This window comes from Manacus candei, unplaced genomic scaffold, assembly GCF_025592945.1.
Source record: "Manacus candei isolate 608988 ecotype Guabito, Panama unplaced genomic scaffold, ASM2559294v1 h1tg000064l, whole genome shotgun sequence".
Lineage (NCBI taxonomy): Eukaryota > Metazoa > Chordata > Aves > Passeriformes > Pipridae > Manacus > Manacus candei.
The window spans coordinates 2,300,481-2,323,095 of NW_026138112.1; the positions used below are offsets into that span (position 1 = coordinate 2,300,481).

Here is a 22,615-nt window from a genome sequence, read left to right on the forward strand (position 1 = left end):
TGTTTCGTTACATTAAACCTCACGATGCTCACCATATTTCCTCCTTTCCCAGCAGCAGAGATAGCAAACCCATCCTTTCAGCTCCAGAAGCAGTTTAGCTACGGCTGCTCCACCGATTAGACTGGCTTCACCTCACAGGTCCTCCTGCATCCACGAGATTGCTTCTTGCTTTGTGACTGCTAAAATCACAAAATGAAGACAATCCTAAGCAAAACTCAGCCCTAACAAGAGATCACTGACAGTTTCAACAGGACTACAACAGATTTATCCTGTGCCGAGCTAGTGGTCAGGCACAAGATTTTACTTTCTGTGAAGGGGCAGATTTGTGTGGCTGCTGACACAGTTTCAAGAACTATAATATGAAGACCACCTACAGCACAGGTCTGGTCAGAGCACTCATACAGAAACATGCCCTACCCTCCTCAGAAATCACTTGTTTCTGCTCCAATGAAGAAGCCCTTGCAAGGACGCTGGGAACACCCATCCTTTGCTCTGTCAATGGCCACATCAGCATCCTGTGCTGAGCCCAAGGGTTTCCTGCAGATTGCAGCTTCCCATTCTGCTTCATCTGAAGCTGCAGCCCCCAGGCAGGTTCCACACACAAGCTCCTGCTCCAGCCCATGCCAGGCAGTAGTACCTGCAGGATCAGCCATCAGAGCACTCACAGCTTCTCCGGGCCCAAAGGCCACATCCAAATTTGTGAGGGAGGAGGCCAGAGCTGCACTGGAGCCAGGCTCTCCGTGTTACAGACAGAATGAGGCTAGGATGACTAATGAGAGAAGCCAGCGCTGCGGAAGCTTTCCAGCCCAGTGCCCTCACAGGTGGTAGCATTTGCACATTTATCAGTGTAATATTGCACACTCACTGTTCCTTAAATTTGCACAAACCTGCACCTCCATGGGCCTGCTGGCCAGTGGACCTTGCTTGGAAAGTTCTTTACAAATGCACAGTCACTACTGATAACCACACACAAGTTCCTAGTGGGAACTTCAAGGGAGAGCTCTGCACTTCAGTACGTTCACTCATTGTATCTAAACATGTTATTTCTCTGAATGATACCAGTGCTCTGTCTCCTGTGTTTTGACAGGTAAGTAGATGAGGGGCACTGTGGCTTTAAGAAGGTCATTTCCACTGTCCTGCCGCTGTAATTAGCCTGCTAAAGAAAGGGCAGAGGCTGGAAATTGGATTGAGCAAACCAGGCTTTAGCCGCAGGATGAAGGCAGAGCCCCAGGATTGTTATGTTAATCACCTGAGCTCAGCAGTCCCTGCCCTTCAAACCAGCACAAACCCAGCACAAACCCAGGACCCCTCTGCAGAGCAAGCCCAGCCTGGCTTAGGCTCCAGCTGCCCCAGGACATCTCCCTCCACCTCCTGGGATGCAGGGGCCACCCCTGTGGACAGACCTGGCAGCACCCGGAGGGGATCCTGTGCCTGGCCACAGCCTCAGCCCATGGTCATACAGCTCCTCTGATCCAGGGAGCCGGGACACAGCTGCCAGTGGGGCGAAGACTAAATGGGGGTCACGGGTGACTCCGCGAGCTGATGGGCCAGGGCTGCTTTACACCAGCTGAGGATCCAGCCCCGGCTGTGCTGAGTCAAAAGCATGTCTGAAAGCACAGATTGCTCACTGCTATTTCACCGATGAAAAATAGCATTAAGAACAATAGGCCAGATTCGTACCCAGCACAATAACGGCTGTAGGCAGCGGGCGGGTTCGGGTGGGTGCCACCCCTCTGCAGAGACAGCACAAGCCCCCAGGTCCCCAGGCTGGCAGTCCAATGTCTTCAGCACCAGAGCCACCCCAAGTTAATTCCAAGGGCAAGTCCCAGGGGTATAACCTCTGGCCTGCCCCTGAACTGTCTTCAGGAGTGCAGCCACACTCTGTGCCAGAGCTGTCACCTGCACCAGACACTGGTGTCACCTCATCAAGAGGCGCTGCACAAGCCAGCAGCTTGGCCCAAGGTGCCCTGCGTGCTGTAGGGACATGTTTGTGGCACAGCCAGTGAGAGCTGGCCACGAATCACTCTCAGTCACAGCCGGCTGCCTGCTGCCTCCTGTTTTGTCCTCGCCACCTCTCCCCTCCACAGGATACAAGGCTGGGGTTTACCTCACTGCACTTTACTAGCTTGTATCCCCTGGAAACGTGCCTTTCTGTCTCCTCTCTGCTCAGGAACTTTGGGCTAACAGCCCTCACCACCACCACCACCACCACCCACCCTCTTTTTAAGGCAGTGACCCAGGCTGGCCATTGTCCCCTCCTTGCTGCCCCCATTTTCTTAGGGCGAGCTCACGCCTCTCCCCCGCCTCGGGCCAGCTGGGGCTCCGAGTTACCTCCCTTGTTCTTTGGCACATTTTTTCACTGCACCCCATTGCTGCTGGGGAGGGGGGAGGGAGAGGAGGAGGATGGGAGGGCAGTGTCTGGCTCTGCATCCAGCACGCCGGATGGCATGGTTTTGGAGAGGCCTGGCTTAGTGAAGTTATTCAAGCCAACGGCAGCCTGGCAACCGGGCGGCCACAATGGGAGCGCAGGAGGAGGAATGTTTCCACATGCCTGATCAATGGGAGCAAGGGAGACAGCAAAGCAAACAGAAGCTGGGAAAGAGACACAAAGAGAAAGCAGCCTTTTCTCTGCTCAGTTCCTTTCATTTGTCACAGCTCTTTGTGCAGCTGATGACAACGGAGGCCCTTCGGAGGCTAGTTTTAGGGAGTTTGGTTTTTCTAATTAAATAAAATGCCGTGTCCTTTTTATTCACTTGTCACCTTCCCGCTCACCAGAAAACCCCCAAGAGCAGCCCCATCAGCACTTGATCCTCCTGCTCCACGCACCTCCCAGGAGCCCCAAGCACCTCTTTCTCCCTGGGAAGGTAGAAAGGCACAAGCACCCCCTCAAAACAGCTCCGTGCTGGACACGCTGCCCTTCCCGAGCGCCGGCAGGGCCCTGCTCGGGGGCTGCAGCACAAGCCACCCGCGGCCCCCCGGCTGCTCATTATGGGAATAAAGAGCCCAGCAAAGAACAACTTCTCTGGAGGTGGCGTGGTCCCGCAGCAGCTGCTGACCAGACTAATGGGCAACTTTCTATGGGAACGAGGCAGCGTTCAAAACAGGGTTAGAGGAGAGTTGCCTTGGAAACTTGGACCATTTCTGCTGAGGGGCTACGATTTCCCTCGAAAGGTCCCAGACAGGATTTACCTGGGAGCCGACTGTGGGACAGAAACTCCTGCAATCTGCAAAGCAGCTGGGGGATGGAGGCAAAGGAGGGGTTTCAGGACAGAGGCACCAGCGTGCTGGTGCTGGGTTGCATGGTGACAAACAACTCCAAATCCAGCCCTGTTGCATAAGCAGTGGTGGGAGCCCAAAGTTGTTTCCTCTAATTACTATGCAAGAGTTCACAGCGACAGGCCTCCTCTTGTGCAGGAGTTTACTGGAAAGGTCCTCCCTGGCTCGAAGGCAACACCAAGCAAAGCAACAGGAGAGAGAGTTTGGGGGTAAGCTTTCCTGCACTGAGGCCAGAGCAGAGGTTATTCTATCTCTTTTTAAAAAAATAAGTCTGTCTGGATGTATGAAGCCCTAAAAAACAGAGAAACCCTTGGGCTGCTGAGGAACAGGAGGCAGGTCACCACATGTCCACCAAAACACAGGCTTCCTCTCATATGAACAACTCTATCACCACGCAGCCAGGGCTGCAGAAGCTCAGCTCCAGCCCCCTTGAGCATCATGAGTGCAAGAAAAGGACTAGTGATCCTGCATGTGCTTTAGGAGGAGGGAACTTCTGTTTTGAACATGGCACTGTTTGGAATCTCACCAGGTTAGGGTCAGGATGCAATCAAACCAGACAAAGGAGCTCCAGCAACAAAAATCAGTGAATGGCAGCATAAGCTCAAGGAAATAGAATGAAACTCAGTCCTAATCATGGATGTAACCTTGGGTCAACAGCACAGGTTGCTGCCCACTTCCAACAGCCAAAGACATAAACAGCTAAATATAGGCTTCTCAGTCTTCATGGGCAGAGGTTCCAGGCTCCCCAGGTGGACAGCAAGTTCTTCTGACACCACCTCTTTCTATTCCCGGGACTTACACTGAGATAAGGGATAAACCTCGTGGGTTCTCAGTAGTCCTGTGTCTCAGTCAATCAGTGGGGCTGATATTGCACCAGACATTTTGGCAGTCAGGCTCTGAAGTGACCAGGATGTGCAGTTCTACCAGCTTCTGATGTCCCTCCACCTGAATTGCACATCACACTCTGCATTCTCCCCCCTCCTTTGGGGGCTCAGCCACATCTGTGTTAGCAGGTCAGGTTAAAAGAAGAACCCACAAGCCCTTTTTCCCAAAAGCTGAATTCCAGCAGTGTTGGAGTTTCCTCTGCCTCACTCTGGAGGCATCAGGGGGGTGACACACTGCCTCAGTTTCACTGTTTTCCCCACCTTCCCATAGTGTCACCTGACATTTTGCTGGATAATAATGTTTGTGAGGTGTTCATTTAACAATGTAATTGCCTCTAAATAATAATTACAATTACTGAAAAAGAAGATTCTACCCTATCCCTTAACACCAAGTTGTTTGTTGCCATATAATCAGCAAACTTGCTTTTGGGAAGCATCCCAATTTCCATATCAAGTATATCACTGCCATCCCAGTCCTGCCTGGCTCTTCCACTGCCCCCAGACATGTGCTAAGTGCCAGCCTGCAGCTGAATGAAGATCAGGAGCCTCCCCTCCCCAACTTCAGAGAGAAAAAAACCTCACTACACAGACATTACCTACTCCTTCAAACTTATCCCAGAGTTCCTTGAGCCTTCTTGTAAGGAAGGAGAAATCCACCTTCACTCCTGCTCAAAGGATTGCTTTCATTAAGGCCTCTATAGATTTGCAATGACAAGTATTTGACCTGCTTCAAAAATATTCATGAGACTCTCACATGCATTCACTAAGGGCAGACAAGCAAAATCCTCAGCTCACGTTCTCCCGAGGTCTCGGGGTGCTGATGGCAATATACATCCTAATTACAATATAGACCATATTGAGAGTGAGACCTTGTCAGCTCTGGTGACGCTTTCTTTGAGTCAAAGAATCTGGAAGTGATTGCGATTATTTCTCAGTAGATCAGAAAAAAGTCTAACCACGTGCAAATATCTTTAAGTAATTGCCCTTTTCCCTGGCCTCAGTAAGAAGCTTCCGAGACAGGCCACAGGGAACGTTTGAACTGCACAAGGAAATTTAGATGCTCCCATAGCTTGGGTTGTGCAGAACAGCAAAATGTGCTGCTCCCGTGCAGCAAAAAAATACAATTCTCAGGTATGAAGACTGCCAAGGCATTCCATTATGGTATTCACTAAGCTCTGAAACAAAAAGATCACTCTTCTTTACAGACAGTGCACAGTGTAACATGCATGGGACAAAACAAGCAGGAAAAGCAGCATTCACTCCCCACAGAATTCCAACCAGTCACTGCAGACTTCCAGAAATGTTGCAGAGCTGTGCAAAATGCAACGCAAGTGGTTCCTTGTGGGGAAGAAAAGCAAAGTGTGTTCCTTCCTAACACAATCACCGCAAGGCAGAGCAGTTCTCACATAGCTGGTGCTGCCCTTTCACTCTTGCACCTGCTGTGAAGACACCATCCAGGTAAGTACCAGCACTCTACAGCTCCCTGCCCTGCCTCTCTCAACAAGATCCTTCTGTGCTGCCTATGGATTCATCCCAAGATAACATTCTTTGGTAGAAGGACAACCTGCTGATGGACACATGCAATTAGTAGCCTGCTGACAGGTGCCCTTTCAGCCTGTCTGTGGCCCCTTTTACTCAGGTAAAGCTGGCACAGCGATCCAGCCACTCATCCTTTGTTACAGCTCTATAAAGTGGAGGAAATAATTCAAAAAGTCTTAAAGGGAACCTCAGGGTGGACAGAGAAAATGTGATAGGTATTTCATAACTGAGAGGCAGCATTTTATCACTGTTGAAACGGCTCTCACTACTGAATCAATAACTGCTTGAGCTTTTTATGATTCTCCTTAGCACAGGTAATACCACAACAAGGCAAAGAGCTGCCACCTGCAAACACATAAACAAGTAAATCTCAGAGGGGAGAAGAGGTGGGGCGGAAAGAGAGCTTTTTTTTTCACAAAATACTGGGTTAATCCCAACTGAAAGGGGAATACTTCCTCTAATAGCCTCCCTTTCAGTCTTGTGACAGTGTGATCCGATGCAGACAGTGCACAGGTGATGCAGAGAGCACACAAAAGGCAACTGGGATGGTGGTACTGCCCTCACAACCTGCCGGTGTCCTGCAGGTTACAGGGCACACACCATACCCATGACAGATCTCCCAGCAGCCTAATTACACAACCCTGCCACAGGGGTCAGCCCCCAGGAAAGGAAAGTCCTTCAGGCATATCACATCAGAACTCCTTGAGATCACTCCCACTTACTCACATCAATCCCACTGGCACACAGGCACCACAGCCTTGTACAGTTGTTTTCTGAACAAAACTGGAAGCAGAGTGATCCCAGCACATTTTGGTATGGCGCAAGCAAAACAACTTCACGTGGTTACAGGACAGACTGCAAATGTTTGTTATAATGCCCTCTTCCGCCCACAGCCCTACAGCCCTGATGAAAATCAGAGAAACCCATCCCTTTGGGTACAGTCTGTTCTTGGCCACAGCACATGTGGGTGCCAGAGACAAAGCACAGGGCAGATCCAACCCTGTTTACTTCGCCACTTGAGACCCTGACCTTGACCATCCACTTGGCAGAGGATGTATGTGGTGTTCAGAAGTTGCTCCCACCAGTGTTTAGGCTTTTCCCCTTCCTCATGGATATGTTACACAAAACACAGCCCAAGGTTACCACAGGTACATAGTTGTGAAAACCAGACATCCTTTCTTTAAAAACCCAGCGTTCTCCCCTTGGCCTGCCACAGCCTGCTCAGACATTCCTCCAAACCCAAGGAAAGTGGCTTTTAACCTGCTCCCACTTACAGAAAAACCTTTACAGGTTTTTCACTAGAAATATGGACCTATACATAGTGACCTTCAGCCTGCTGAAAATACACCACAGTTCTGTTGTTAAGCACATAGTAAGAATCCTTACAACAGAGAAGGTGTTAAGCTGGGTCAACCAGGATAACAAGAAAAAATTACAATTCATTGTCTTTACCTAGGGAAGGAATGTTCCTTTGCTCCAGTGAAAAGCTGTTTGTTGCAGAGAGCTCAGGCAGGCTGACTCGTGCAGCCCATCCCTCATTTTGCAGTGATCAGCCAGGCTGTGCAGTGCAAGGGAGAAATCTCTTCTGGCTTGCTGTCTGACTTAGCGTGGGGGACCAAAGAGGAGACATGTGAGTGCTACCCATAACCACCACTGGAATTAAAAAGCCATTTGTACAAAGCCATCACTAACCTCCTATATAGCCTGCCAAGGACTATGACCAGGCACAGAAGTGCCCTCCTAATAGCTCTGCTCTCTCAGAATAGCTCACCCTCTCAGAAAGGCTGTGACGGCTGATCTCCCTTACACCACTTAGCACCTGATGAGCAGTAACTGGGAAGGGGATGCTTACAGGTGGCCAATGTGATGTGCATCTCAATACTGGGGGCCTGCCAGAGGCAGAGTCCTGCACAGATCTGGGGAAAGTGGATTTCATTACCCCAGAACTGTGTCAGTGCAGCAGGTCAGCCCTCTGCTGCAAAGTCACTCTGCCCTGCTCGCTACAGAAAGTCGGCTCGAACTCCAGGAGCAGCAAAAGCTACCCTCTCATTTCCTCTGTCATCTGTGCTGTCTTAGCATTAAAAGCCATATGAATCCACAGAGATAAATCCACCCACCTCTGCAATTCTGGAAGTGTTTGCATCCTTCTATCATACTAAAACTGCCACGCTAATGGTGCCCAGCAGCAATTCCCCATCCTGCCTCTTGGCCATGTCAGAATAGCTCTTGGTGATTTTCTGTCATGCTAGAAGAGTTTGTCAGCTTGTCTCACGCCTTGTCTCACCAGTTCTGGTGATACTGGAGTATCCAAAAGGCATCCCACAACAGCCCTTCACAAAAACAACCACAGGGCTGAGTACTGAAACTGGCCACTGTGTCTGCCAACAGCTCTGAGGAGCTAATTTGAACCAGGCCGAGCTGCATGGACTCAATAATTAAGAAAGAATGTACGTGAAGCCAGTATATTAAGGGGTGAGAATGCATTTCATGTCTAGAGAATTAAACCATTGTAATCAGAGGAGGAAAAAAAAAAATCTGAAGTAAAATCCTTGCACAGATCTTGACTATTCCCTCAGCAGGACAAACCTGATGACTAGTTGTTGTTTACAACGATAAGGTCAGAGGAAAGGCCATTTCCTCTCAACAATTGTCAGAAAGGATTAAAACCTGCATTCAGGCTCTCTTTGAACTAGCAGGTACTCCATTCCCCGATGGTATCAGGATCCATTCAGGAGGTCTCCGGCAGCCTCCGGGGCATGTCTCCATAATGCCCCCATTGTGGGAGTATGCACAGCACCACTTCCTGCGGTCACTGCAGCTTTATGAAGCTTCACCCTTGTGGTCCCATACCCAGGGCAGGAAGCAATCCTGCAATCACTGTTTAATTAGTCATTTCCCAAGTCTGCCTCGGATGAGAGCTGCTGCTGCTTGTCAGCTTCTGGAGAGGGAGGCTGGGAATCAGAAACATCACTCCCAGACTGGGGAAGAGAAGTTGCTTGCAGGGTTTGAGGTGCAGACACTGAGCTCAACAGGCCACATTCTCCATCTCCACTTTCTTTTTTTTTTCCTAAGTGGAAGGATTTGAGCAGATGAAGGGGCCGTTGCACCTTCTGCAAGTCAAGACAAAAGCTGATTTATAACACAAGTGGCTTTATTTTTGTTGATCTGTTGTTATGGGCTGGGCTTTGGTTGGCTATGGTTTTGTTCTGGGTTTTGGTTTTGTTGTGGTTTTGCTTTTGCTTTTTTTTTTCCTTGAGAAATAGCATCTTTGATACAAAGCACATACTTCAAGAGAGGTCTGTTCCAGGAATTCCAGTTGCATACTTTCCTTTGTGGAAGTCAGTACTGAGCCTGAGAGGCTGGATACATGCAGCTACAGCTTTTCCAAGTGAGCTCATTGGAAGAGGTACCTCTTACCACACAGTCACCAATTTGAAAAGAATGAGAGTTACATAGTATTAAAATACTTGCCTAGATAATGAGTGTTTGTGTGTGGAGGAATGCTAAAGGAAAGAAATATGTCTGTTTTGAAGCCCAACTGTTTTGAAAAAACATGATGATTTTTCTGTTCAACAAAATAAATTTGGTATTTCAATAATATCCAAAAGACCTGTTTTGGCATTTTCAGTGTACTTGGCATTATTGAGAAAAGCTTTTCAAAATAGAAAAAAGTATATACAATTATTTAAGAAGTTAGATGAAGCTATATAAAATAACTTTTTTTACTTTAGAGACACTGAAATCAGATCTCTGATCAAAAAAACCAATGTTCTCAGAGTTTCTTTTGTAAGAAAGTTTGATTTAAAATTAAATGCATTCTGGAATGGAAAAGGTTTTGAAAGCTCAACATTTACAAGTAAAATGAGAACTTCACTCTTTCTTTATTCCCAGTTTCCTTTGCTGTAATGAAATAATTAGAAAAGTGGTGTATGTGATAATTTCCTTGTGACAGTGGGACAGCCCTGCTTTTGATAAGTGTGGGTGAAGCAGGGAAAAAAAAACCAGAAGAAAACCCCCAACAGATCAGTGATCCCAATGAGAAATTTACATAAATTTCAAGAAATTGGAATCCACAGAAGACTGATATGAGAAAAACTGACTCTAGTGTAGAGTAGAACTGGTGAGGGAGTTATAACATTAATTATTAGATATCCTATGAGAAGTTCCTGCTCTCTCCCCAGATATAGTGTGTAACTTCTTATAACCTTGTTCAAATCACATCTTGTAACATGCTGGATCAGTCTCTGTACAGGGTTAATGCACACAGCTTCCAGCAGCTCAGAGTGCAGGCAGAAAAAAATATGGATTTTCCACAAAAAGTGTGCAAGTATGTCCTCAGAAGGGTTCCCCCCCCTCTCTTTTTCCCTGTAAGGCCATACTAACCCTGGCAACAACCAAATCCAGAAGACATGGGGGTGAGACAATGTCACATGAGCATCCTTTCTCCTCAGCCACTCAAGGAGACAAGTGGCATCTTCGTGGCATCTTCTCCATGCTCCCTTTGCTCTTCTGTTACGTGATCTTCCTCTTGAGCTGAGGTTTCTTGCAAAGTGTCAAAACACAATAAGAAAAATTATTGTTAAGACTGACACTGATGAGAGAAGGATGCAGAAGAGAGCTGTGAAGAGCTCAGGAACACCTGTGAGTTTATCAGCTCCATCCCTCACCTGGGGGAACAAAGGCCCAGCATCCAGCATTTCCACAGCACCAATATCCATCAATAAATTGCTCTCCTAAGAAAAGAACAGATGTGACAAAGATTGTTCCAGGGTCTGTAGCAGACCACAGCCAAAGCAGAAGAGCCTAAATGCGCTGGGCTGGGATGGCAAGGGAAGTCACAACTGGGTTCCATCTAGGAGGAATTATTCTTACACTCAATTCATCAATTTAGGGGCAAGTGATTCCACAGGCAACGTTGACTTGATTAAACAGAGCCATAATGACAGTGAGTGTAGGGAAGCATCCAGCCAAGTATGCAAACTAGCCTTCTCAGCCTGGAATAAAAGCTTTCTAACCAATAATTTCATGCTTTTATCTATACGATCATTAATACAGATACCAAACAATGCCAGCTCGACGTGGTGTCAAAGGCTCTGACAACCTCTAATTGATAATAAATAATTCAATTTCTGTCCCAATCCAAAACTGCTGAATCTTGGGACATGTTCCAAATAAATGATTAAAAAGAACTTTGAATGTAATTATATCTAACACAATTGGGGATATTGCCCAGATGAAATTTACAGCAACTATTCAGAGTACAAAATTTCAATGACACTGGCACCTCCTTATGCCTACCAGAGAATGAAATGTGTTTTACCCAGGCAGTGGCACAGAGTGCATTTTTACCAACAGCTGTATGCCAGCAACTCGCCCAGGCCAACCATCCTTCCCACAGAGGTGCAGTCTTTCCCAAAAACTCTCAAGAAAATTTGGGAACAGGATTTTGCCACAGTCAAATCCCCATCGCTCTGTATGTGCAGAACTGGATCCTCTTTCTAATACAACTGATTTCCCCCTCCCTCAAAACTGCTTACATTACAATTAACAAAAGTTTCTTAAGAAATTAACACTCCTTCTTTCTGGAAGGAAACTAGGGCAAAGTGTTTCAGCAAGGAAAGTGAGCTAACAGCACAATCCTGAAGGGATGAACGCAGCAGCTCAGAGGCACACCAGTTGTTCCCAGTAATTCCCAAACTCCAAAGCCAGAAGGATCTCTGAACACTTATTAGTGAAAACACAGGATACGTGTTTACAGAAACATCCTTATACAAGATTTGACTCCTATTTTTCTCTCTCTTGTGTAAATCCTTGCTGAAATCTTACTTTCTGAATCTGTAAATGAGGGATGATGACACTAACTGTGATTTATTTGGACGCAAATTGTTTTGAATGCAAATTTTTCATTTTCTTAGGAGAATGGTGTATGCCACTGACCTGAAGAACCTCGTAGATCTGCAGCAGTTATTTTACTGAGCTCGTATGGAAATTGTAGAAATGCACTTCCCCTGTAAAATCTGTCCCATTTCTTTATTCCCAGTTCCTTCTTGAAAACTCAACATTAGCATCACTGGAATCCCCAGGCTCACGAGGCAGTGACAGCAACCAGTGTGAAGATGTGCCAAGAGATCTGTATTGTTTATCTATAACTCTAATGACTCCCTGGACCTACTTAGGCTTATTTCTCAGTCTTTAACATACAACTTGCTATTTATGAAAATACAAAGAAACAGAAAAACCCAAGAGCTCTTCATTGTTCACAACACACTGTTCTGGACACTCATCTGTGTTTACCTGGCAGAATGGTCAGAGGCAGGAGCCAGCCTGAAGCAAAGAGATCACCTGCAATGTCTGCAGGATCATGAGAACATCTGAGAAAATAAAAGAAGTCCCTAATTTGACTCAATTGCCATGATCAGGTGAGCCAGGCTTTTTTCTTCAAGAAAAATGCCCTTACAGGTGAGAAACCAAGTGATTCTTTATTGTACCCCTTTTTATATCAGATACATTCTCTGAAGTATCTACTACTGATCCCTGTAATAAAGAAAATGTTAGATTTAAATATCAGAAAATACAAGGATGCTTTCCTTATGCAATCTCAATTGCACACACAAACTAGCCAAAGATCTCATATGTCTTCATAGCCTTGGTGATGTTGATGTTATTTTCCAGGATAATGGAACAGTGGAACCCAGGCACAAAATACTGTAATGTCAGAAATCACTCTGGAAGTTGCTGAGAGAACTGGATTGAGCTCTGTGACCCGGTAACGTTTTCACAGCCAGGTCACAGGCACAGAGTGTTTGTTCACAGAGTAACTTAACAATCATTAATACTCTGTGGCTAGGCCATATATCTATAGGAAATGTGTTCCAAACACTCTGTTATGCAAAGTTTATTAAACATGAGTTTGCAGCAGAGAGAAGTAGAAATGCAGATGTATTAAAAAGATGTCATCACCTCTTTGAAATGTTTTTGTCTTGTCTGCTGTAAACATCCATATCTACTGCATTTGCAGTGGTACAAAGATGGCAACAGGCTAACCTTGTAGCAGCAGCCATACTCCAAGGGCTCTTAGCCTTCCTGAGCAGACACAGTGTTAGTGCTGCTGAGGTGAACTCAGTTTAATAGGTTGCTACTTAGAGGCTTAGACTGATTTACAGGTGTTTGCCCTGAAATATGACCATCCGTGTCATCACTGCTAATCCTCTCCCATCTCTGCAAAACTCCCACTTCAACAGACAGCTATTTTCAGAGGAGAAAACCCACATATATACCAAAAACCAAGAGTGCTCTCTAAATCTCCTCCCACAGGAAGGGCAGCCTGACTATCACACACCCGACAAGTTGTCTGGAACAGCACAACACGAAGCCCTCAGCTGCCTCTGTCACGGCGGGTGTCAGCCACCTGCATGTGACAGTAATAACAGGGATGTCACAGGCAGAGCACACACAGACCTCGCATCCTCCTCCCTGGCAGCCTGGTAGAAAACCTCCTGTTGGCAATGCAAGGCCTGGGAAGCATAGCTGCCTGCTCCCACTGTGTCCAGGAGAGCAGCGTTTCCATCTTTCTCTGCTGAAGACTTTTCTTCTGCTTGCTCTCTCAGGCTTCTGACCCCTTGTCTGCAATGGACTTTCTTTCCAGCTTGCAGCCCAGTTTTGGATCCTGACACACTGCTGGAGACCCAGGCTGACAGATCCAATGGCCAGGGCACTGTGACACCCTGGACCTGGTGAATCAGTTCCTATTCCCTGCACACAGTGCTCCAGCACCGTGGTAATGATTTGCAGACATACATGAGAACAAGGTTCATAGTCTAAGTATACTAAACAAAAAATTATCTTGGGATTGAATGTAAATTTACAAAAGTAGATAACCTTTTTCCCTTAAGTAATACATCACACAGGTACTGACTGTGTTGCATTCATCTGTCTCTAAGCTAAGCTTACAGACTGCTGGGTATGGTTTCTAGAAATCTACCACTCACAGCAAAATGCAGCTTCTAGGAGCTCAAGGCCATGCCAAGTCTCACATACTGAGCATAAGATCTGGTATCCTCGCTGCTGTTCTTTGCTCCATACACACAGAACCTGCATTTTAGCTATTTTGAAGCACAGTAACCCTCCCTGTCACTTCAGGATTTTTAGATGGCAGATATGTTGGTTTGGCAGGTCATGGTGAGCTTCACAGCTTTGCAGGGCAACTGAGGGACAAAGTGCCTCATCCATCAACCACCATCAGGAGAACTGGTGGTAGAAGGAAAGGCCTGGTGTTGGGGACACTTGCCCATCATGTGGCCCAACACATCTGCCTAGTGGGAGACACACAAACCTATCACAGAGCCTAAACAATGACTCCGAGATCAGGATCTCAGTCAACTCAGTGTATTCCACAGCTTAGAGAATCAGATGCAGAGGCACAGGTCTCCCACCCTTCACCCTAAAAAGAAGTCCAGAAAGCCCCTAGAAATTTTCACAGACTTTCCAAGCAGCCAAGCAGAAACCAAACATTAAGCCAAACCACACAAGCTAGAGACAGAGACAAAACCAGATGAAAGTGCACAGTGAATGTGAGTTTCACATCCAATCTAGCAGAGAAAATTCATCTGTGATGCTGTGAAAGAGTCACATTGGAGCTCACAGCACTGCAGGAGGAATCCTGCCCAGATTCCCCTCTTCTTTTCAGTGCTACAGAACAGATACCTCCAGCAGAAGCTGATGGTGCCTCTAAGTGCTGACAGTGCAGGGATCCCACTCCCTGCAGCACCGAGTACAAGGGACCCCTCATGTGCTTCCTGTTTCATTTCCATCCCTCCTATTCTTGGCCTTAAAAGTATGGCAGTATTTTGAGGTATCTGAGAGTGTGCCAACAGACTGACACTGCCCCTCAGTTTCTGTGGATGCTACCACCCTCCAAAAGTCTTCCTTGGGATAGACAGCTGCACGTGTGTGTTTCTACCCTGTTCAGTTTTCCCAATGGCTTCCTCTCTCTATTCTCTTTCCATCCCCTCCCACCTTTTTCCAATATATCCTGCTTCTGTTGTTCCTCTGCTGTGTGAGCAGTTCTCTGTCTATTCTTCCTTTTTTCTTTTTTTTTGCTTTAGCAGCTACTTGCTAGTTACTCAGAATCCCAATAATTTAGGTCAAAAAGCCCAGTGAATCTGATGTGGTTTGTTTCACATAAAAAGAGTGAAATTGAAAACCACCTTATTCTTCTCAGCTGAAATGCTGCATCCCTATTAATTCAGGTGTATAAATAACACTCTCTAATACTGCATCAAGGGCTCTGCTGTGTGATTAAACCTGCCTCCCTGACCTGTAATTAGAAACTTTGCCTCTGAAAGGCAGTTTGCAGAGAGAAAAGGAGAAAGAAAGAAAGAGAGAAGGAATCAGCTCTCAGACCCAACAATTTTGTTCTTAATAAATTATTCAGAGTTTTTGAAAGTTGAGATGGATTTCCATCTGCTAGCATTAAAGACCCAAAGGGAAGAAGAATTGAAGGATTCTCACAGCAGAACACAACAGTACAGAGTGTGGGGCTGGAAACCAAAAGTCAGCTGAGAAGTTCACCGTGTCCTGTGCCTGTCCCTGCCCTGCTCACTGCTGCCTGTGCACACCTGGACTTCCAGCAGGTCTCAGGGCAGTGCAGAGTGACCCCCCATGTCCTAGTTAGGACAGCTGAGATCAGTTCATCATGGTGGGTGTAACCCAAAACTGTATTCTATAGCCTTCCATGTCATTTCCCAGAAACTAGACTATTGTTGTCAATAGACTATTCGCACCCTCTGCCCATAGAGCCTGACTCCTCAGGCTATAAACTAGGTGTTAAGAGGCCTGTGAGATAGGAGGATGTTTCTGTCCTCACACCCTTTGTGAACTCCCCGCCCTGAGGAGAGTACCAAGCATTCCTGCCTGAACTGGAGGATATATAATCTTGGAGTTTTGGAACATTTTTAAAAAACCCACTCGTGGGATCCAGAGGACGGCTGCATCTCATCGCTCTCAACCAGACTTAGACCACCACTGGACTGCGATCACCAGTTCTGCCCAGACTGCAGCAGCTCTCCCACCAGCAGGTTCTTCCCCTCTCCCTTTACTTTGGACTCAAACAGGGCCCAAGGAACACCACTTTGTTCAGGCCCCAGGGTACTGGGTTACACATTTGGGTTTTTGTGGGTTGAGACCAATTGTTTGTTTGTATTATTGTACTTACTGTATTATTTTAATAAATTGTTATTCTGACTTATAATCTCTCCTTTGAGTTGGGTTCATTCCCCCTGCTGGTTAACTTTTAAACCAGCACACCCCACCAGAGTCCCACCGAGCTAGAGAGTCATGTGTTTGGGATATAACACTAGAAGAAAACCCCCAAGTTCCATGAATGTTTTACAAACGTCAGCAGAATTAGATAATGAACATGCAAAATAGTGATGGTCATGAGTACAGAAACAATACAGGGATGAGGCTGCGTGGTCCCACACCAGGACTATCTAACCTTTCCAAGACATGTAATTTAAAGATGAATTATAAATGATTAAACTGATTTTTCGCTCCAGGGGCAGTTAGACAGTACAGACCATTGTACTGTTAGTGATGGTAGTCACTGTTAGTTGCAACTCCAAGGCACACTTGATGTTATAAGGCGAACTTCTCACCTGCAAGTGTGGAGATAGTAAACAGGTTTTTTTTCTCCTGGAGTCATAGTAAGAAAAAATACTATTCCTTCCACCAAATGTAGATTCATTTTAACAAAAAAACCCCAAATACAACACAGAAATAAAATATTCCAACTTTTGCAGTGGATGTCAGTTACCTTTTCTCTTTCCATAAACTGGGGATAGAACAGGCTTTAGAGCCCCAGATAACACAGGTGATGAACCGGTCCCGGGATGAGAAGTCTCTGGCCTTGAGTATTTGGCAGCTGTTTCCAGAGCTCTGCTTGACTTCAGATCAGAGAGATTTTGCAATGAATTCCTCCTCTGGTTACACCTATAATCTTTGTGTTGAGGGTGTGAATGACATCATAGTTTCAAGTCTTTTATGTTTTCAGGCTCAAGTTTGCAAGGCCTCACACCAGGGGAATCGAGAGTCTGATAATTTTCTACATAACTGTCTTTGTCTAGGAACTTCACGAGGTTGATCCAGGGTTTCAGGAAAGCCTTATGAATTGAGACAACAGGCTTAAGGAGACTTACATGAGAGAGGAGAAACCTAACTTTTACACATCAAGGACCCTTTGGTCAAAATACCAGACCTCACTGAATTCTCCAATGCTTCGTATCTTCTGCTGTGTTTTTTAAAAGGCACAATTTTAACACAAAGAACAGGTTGAATCTACTAAAAAATTAAACTGTCACTAGTGGAAATGCCTTCATTCCAGTCTGCCTAAATTCATAAACATATGAGGTACAGAGCCATTGAGGACCACAACCCTGATACAAGGGTGTGGATCCAGGAAACAGAAGAGTCCTTCAAATTCAATAACAACAACTTTAAGTAATCTTTTGTGTTTGCAATGTGGTAGAGTCCAAGTTTATCACAGAGCTGCCAGAACATAAATCTGATACAAACTACTTTGGATTAGATAGCACAGCAGAAAGAGCTTTACTGGGATATTGTGACAACTTTCATGAACTTTTTAAAGAAACAGAACGTGGAAATACTAGCAGTGCTGTTAAGTTATTGCCTTGTGGTCTTGAACACCCAGGACTAAGAAAGGAAGAAGAAAAAAGCTAACAAATTCAGAAAATAGAGCAGCACTTGAACCTTGTATTAAGCTGTGTTTGTTTTTCAATTGGACTTCTAAGTCAGTTGTAGTTAAAGCTGAATCCTGTGAATTGAGAGTGCTGTACCTTCCTTAAATGCAACCATGGGCTCTCCTCCCCCGTTTTAACAAATTATCAGTGGCAATTGTGTCACTTCACTACGCCTGCCTTTGAGGGTCTCTCTCATCTTTCAACATTGGTATGCAGGTACATAAGCAAAAAGAGATTAAAAGAACTAGGGATACATCAACTTCCAGGGACTACCCGCCTCTGCATGGTACCTTCACCCACAGGGAGTGCCTGGTAGTCCCTGAGTTGCCTCCCCTCTGCACTAGCACAGGGAGGAGCAGCATGTTCAGGGTGAGGACTTGTGTGCCTCTGCTTGGAGCTCTGTCCAGCCCTGGGCTCCAGTCGCCTGCTCGACTTACTAACCAGAATATATGGCCAGAATCAGCCCACATGGCTTGAAACCACCTTTCCAATCTGCTGCCATGGCCCCTCCTTGCTCTTAGCAGCCATCAGAGCTGCTCAGAGTGAGGTGGCTGTCCATCCTCTACTTCTTATTTCATGTGGGCAATTCACCATCTACAGCCGTTCCTTTGCAGATTTTTCTCTCTCGTGCAGGGATTTATTCCATAAGTCTCACTTCCTCCCCCCTGCACAAATGCCTCATATGTCACCTTTCCAGGCCTCTCAGCTCCCCTTCCAGTGCCTGGGGGATGTGTGTGCCCCCGAGCAGGCTGTGTATGTGTTGCTGTGATCCCACCATTTTCCTCTTCAGGAATCCCTTATTCTCTCCTACAATAGAATTTTAATGCCCCATCTACCTCCATTCCCTGAATAAACGGGTTCTCTAAATATCACTATCAGTGTTCCTGTGCACACTTACAATACTGTTCTAGCAGGGTGACCTCAGCTCCCTCACATCGAGGTTTCTGTGTGTTCCTCACCCTTTTTCCTTCTAACTTTGGATCTCCATTCTCCTCCAGCTCTGCAAAGGTTGCATACAAGCCCTGTATTTATCTGGTGACAGATCTTTGAGTGTGTTCACATGATAACTTTTCTAGAATGATAGACAGAGATGAGATAAAGGTATTGGTATGCAAGAGCTATCACTCAGTTGCTTCATCTACAAATGCAGCGGTTTCTGCTTCCCAATTTTCCGTTTTTGATTTCCTAGTATCTTCACAAATTAGTGGTGTTCTCTCTCACATGAATAATAGGAAGTGTCCGAAATTTTTGCAGCTGATCAGATGGAGCATTTAGAAGTTGTCCTGTTCCATGAAGTGAGACAGAAATGATGTCCAGATGAGCACACAGCCTCACAAGTTTAGCCTAAGACATTATGAAAACCAAAGGGAAACATTCATCATTCCAACCTTGAGCTGAATGAACCACAGTGGGATAACCTCCAATTGATCTTGGGAAAAACAGGGTTTATCTGAGGTTTTCTTGGTGACATCCCAAGTGATTTCTAGATCCCTGAATAAAAGAAAAGATGGATCTGATGGTTTGCATGATTCCCAATCTCCAGACTGAAATATAGTACTTCAAAAAAGGAGGAGGAATTGTTCTGCATCTATTACACAACTTCCCTGCTCCTCAGTACAAATATTTTTCTAGCCTTCAGAATGCAGAGAGGGTTCTGAAAATCAAGCTGGGTTTCTGTGGATCAACAGAGGTGCCATTCCTACCTCACAGCTTTGCAGATATGATTAAAGCCTGAAGCACAATGCTGTGCTCCATGGGACACATCTGACCCACACGCTGCCTTTTCAACTCTCCTTCTTCTAAATCATGTACATTAGGAGTGAATAGGAAGAAAACGTGTAAACAAGAACAGAAAAGGTCGTTGCAAGTTCATTAATTCTGATCACTTAATAAGCTGTAAATTGAAGTGCATGAATTCCATTCTCTTGAACACCAGGATAAATTTGAAGAATCTCTATTGACTTAATTTACGCTGATATGCATTAGAATAGTTTCTGGCACAGTAAGAATCAAAATAATTATTACAGCCACATTCAGGACCAGAAGGCACCTAGTTCCCATTTAGTAACTAAATGAGGGCCAGACTTACAAAAGTAAAGAATTCATCAATTAAAAAAATTAATCTTCATTATTTTTAAAGGTGGTGCAAAGGTATGGCCATGGAGCCTGCGAAGTTTAGGGCTGCAGGACTGGCCTGAAGAAGCAGGGTGACACTTTGCACCTATTTAATGAAAACATTGTGCTGTGCAAAAGAGTGACTACTGTCCTCTGTATCTGCTTCTCACAGAAGACAAAGATGAACTGCATACAGAGAGGCAGAGCTGTTTGAATAACTTTGTCAGGCCCATATTCAGAGTGGTGCTGATACATTTCAGAGCTCTTTGCTTGCAGGTCCCCTCAGAGGTCACGGGGACTCCAGGAAGATATCTTCCTATGCAAAGACAAACATTGTTTTGGAATTCTTTACTCTGTGGTTTGGATGCTGTCCATAAAATCTAACACTAGCTTTCTTGGAAGATAAAACAATTGGCCACTGCCAGGGACCAAAAGGCATCCCAAACATCTTCACGAATACCTTAAGTTTCTGAAATGAAGACAAAGGCATTGCGGTGGGAGAAACAACCTGAGAAGTCTAAAAAAAAATAATGAAATAAATCACTGAGGCTGCTCGGTTGCAATGCCACGAAGTTTCCTCTGTCTTCTGCTGCTGCTGGTTTGTCTGCAAGGAAGTCCCAAGAAGGCAGATTCAAAGCGATGCCCTTGAAACATGCGGCTGGAACTGTCTGGGAATGATCCATGACGTGTCTGGCGAGCTCCTCCTGCCGGCTGCTCTCCCGGAGGCCGGGCTCGTGCCGACAGACCCGGATTTCGGTTTGGCTTTTCGGGAAGCCGAAGGGAGGCAAAGCTAATGCCACATCTTCCTTATGGTCATAGCAGTAATGCCTCTCATATCCCTGCTCATGCCCTCTCAGACAGACGGAGGTGCTGCGGTCCGTGCCAGGAGCTGGGCAGAGCAGCAGCTGTGCAGAAGCCTGGGGAGCCCCAGGAGCAAAGGGGAGCAGGGCTGGCAGCGAGGACAGCAGGGACAGGACCTCGGTGTAAACGGGCACAGGGGCACAGTGATCAAGCAAGAACAGCAGAGAACTCTGGTGAGAGTGACCACATTTAGCCAAGAGCTCAGTGAGCTCAGGTCTGAGGCCAAGCCAGGAAGTCAAGTCAGGATCAGCAAGGTCCACAGGCAGGCACAGATACCCCTGCAGCCTACCCCAGACAAGGACTGAGGACAAGGGCAGCTCTGTGCCATGGCTCAGAGGCCTCAGAAGGCTTCTCCCAGCTCTTTGGCACACACCTCTGATCCCAGATTACACTCCACCATATCATGACAGACCTTGAGCACAGGCAGCCAAACCTGTAGGACGGGGAAAAGAGGTTGTGAAGTCAGCTGGTGCACCCAGGGCCCTGTCAACACACTGCCCAGCACAGCCAGTGGAGAACGTAAAAATTACTGGAAGTGCTGACAAAAGAACCTGGGTACAAATATGCCACACAGGTTGAAAGTGTGAAATAATGGCAGTCTGTACTTCAGCTGTTTCAGGGTCTGGTCAGGAATGACCTTTGCAGGGCACTATATGTATGCTTTTGTTTTGCCAGTCTGTTGGGAAACCCTCCTTTCCAAGCCAGAGTAAACTTAAAACTGCCATTGGGACGTAATGACAAAGCCCCTCCAAATTTTTCACCCGTATTTTAAACCAGAAAAAACCCAAATGTACACTAATCCTGGCTTCCCTTAAAAAATAATCCATCCACACCACATACTGTTCAACTGTGACATTTCAACTGCTCAGTTCTTTGGCCAAGCTATGTCCCAAAAGAAGAAAACAGATGAGACACACTGACACCCATTTCCTACCTCCTCCCTGGTGACATCTGCCATAGCCCTGCACTGGCAGGTCTCACAGGTAAGTGTGCCTGCATGGGGAGGTGAAACATCCTGAGGCAACAAAGCCCAAGTGGCAGGTAACAACTGTCTTCAAAAAGGGAGCTTGTTGAATCAAAAGGGAAAGACTAACCCTTTGGAAAAGGGTATCCCTGATTATCCTACTGAATTACAACAGGAGAAATCAAAGACAGACAGACAGGGGAAGGGAAAAAACAGAAGGTGAGCATCCTAATAGTGTTCCCAGCTGGACTGACATTGATACACTGCTTAGATAAAGCCAGTCTGCCCTGGAAAGGCTGAGTGGATAAAGTAGAGAGCAATGGTCTGCTGAAAAAAGAACATCTTTTATCAATATTGATTAAAAAAATTCTCCAGATTACGTAAGCTATTTTGGAAAAAAGTCACCTTTCCAAAGAGCAACCTGTAATTTTGCTGAGGTGGTCAGGGATATATTGTGTCTCCTTCCATACAGAGCAGTGAATGTATACAGGACTGCTACTAAATGTGGCTTCTCTGCCAAGCAATTGTATTCCTGTACTTTATGTTTCCAGTGTGAAAACTCTAATGAAACATTTTAAACCAAAGCCGTTTCCTTGGAGCTGCCTCTGACCTTCTTTTCCTTCTCTCTCAGCCAAATCTCCCTGCCAGGATGAATTCAGACCTAATGTCTGCTCCTCCCACCAGGCTTTTGGATATGTGACAATATCCTAGTCACTGGGAGCTGTGCCTGCTGGTGTCCATTGTCTTGTGTCCAGTTTGGGAGAGGGCTTTTAAGGAAAAGACCAGAATTAAATTCATGAAGAGCCCAATGATTTACTGGAATGACCAACCATGTAGCTACTTTCTGCACGCATCTATCAACAACTTGTGAGTCCTTAGTAATTAACTCACAGGGCTCCAGCATAGGAATGGTTCAAGGCTCAAGAAGAGCCTTGTGAAAGTTTAAAAAACAAAACAAATAGACAAAACCAAACTAAAAATACTAAAAGGCTGTGCATCAGCTAGAGGGGGACTGCCTACCAACCTGTTACATGTCCCAACAGGCACAAAAAGGGGTTACACACTGCCCAGACAGAGCTGCTGGCTGGGCTCTGTGAAATGCATCTGTCCCAGCAGTTTGGTGATGGGCACAGCACAGACGTGCAGCCTGAGCACAGCCACTGCTGAGCACAGCCAAGGCACTCCATCATGACACTGAGGTCCCAGTGCAGTGACAGGAG

General features: G+C 46.0%; 1 protein-coding gene across 1 annotated transcript in view; it reads right to left on the reverse strand.

Annotated features, from left to right (window-relative positions):
- Positions 1 to 22,615, reverse strand: part of MSI1 (musashi RNA binding protein 1) — a 71,941-nt gene that overhangs the window by 43,817 nt on the left and 5,509 nt on the right. The gene's annotated exons all lie outside the window — the stretch shown is intronic.